Source organism: Arachis ipaensis, chromosome B01 (assembly GCF_000816755.2).
Source record: "Arachis ipaensis cultivar K30076 chromosome B01, Araip1.1, whole genome shotgun sequence".
NCBI classification, from domain to species: Eukaryota; Viridiplantae; Streptophyta; class Magnoliopsida; order Fabales; family Fabaceae; genus Arachis; species Arachis ipaensis.
Window position 1 is genome coordinate 8,957,585 of NC_029785.2, and position 1,075 is coordinate 8,958,659.

The window sequence follows — 1,075 nt, forward strand, 5'->3', positions numbered from 1 at the left end:
TATTAAGGATATTTTAGTCTTTTCACATATGCGGGGATTAAACGGGTCTCTACGGGACGGGAATCTCTATTCCGGCCTCCGCCCCCGCCCCGTTTATTATACGGGCCCCGTCTCCGTCCCCACGGATAAAAAAATTCTCCTCGTATCCGTCTCCCGACGGGTAATTTCCCGCAGATATCCATCCTGCCAGAGTTTTTGCCATCCCTAATGATTGTCAATGCAAAATTAAAATCTTATGACAAAAATTAAAAAAGAAAAAACAAATGTGCACTAATTATCATTATTATTTGTTGTAACCAAATATATATTTATTATTATTCAGTTTTAAGTTAATACAAAACTGAAGGAAGGAATGACTCTTGCAATTTTTTTTTTGATGAAACATTTTGTTTTTTTTCATTTTCATGCCTTGAGGAAAAGGGTGTTGGAATAAATTAATTTCAATGACCCAGATTATCTATATTGAATCACCAAAAATATATCATAATGCGGAAACGGACCTTTACTCATAGAAATCAGAAATTGACAGAAGGATTTAGATATTGTGGTTCTTTCGATCTTTCTCAACCAAAATCTTCTGTATCCCTAGGGCTGAATTGTAACTCTTCTGATGGGGAAAGAGCGACAAAGGCGGTTTTGATATATTGGAGACTGAAACCTGGAGGCACTATTTATATGAGTATGGCACCCATTAAATCCTAAAACCCAAATAAAATAGTATCTAAAGTTCAAAAGATAATATATCTAAAATTCAAAAGATAATTACCTAAAGAATAAAAGATAATATCTGGTTTTATTCTCATTTAATTCCAAATCAAAAATAATAATGACTTATTCAATTTAGCATTTATAACAATAAATGAGATCACCATTATATAAGTCATTTAATTTGAAATAACATAATTTGTGATTATAATTAATATATGTATTGCCCACAAACAAATTAAAAAATTAAAATAATTTCCTAACAAAGGAAAGTATCGGTTCAGTATTTTATACTTTCACTTGTTTGGTTGATTAACTAGCTCACTTAGCTCTTTCTCGTTGTTTTGGTATTCTGTCTTAAAAATGTTTA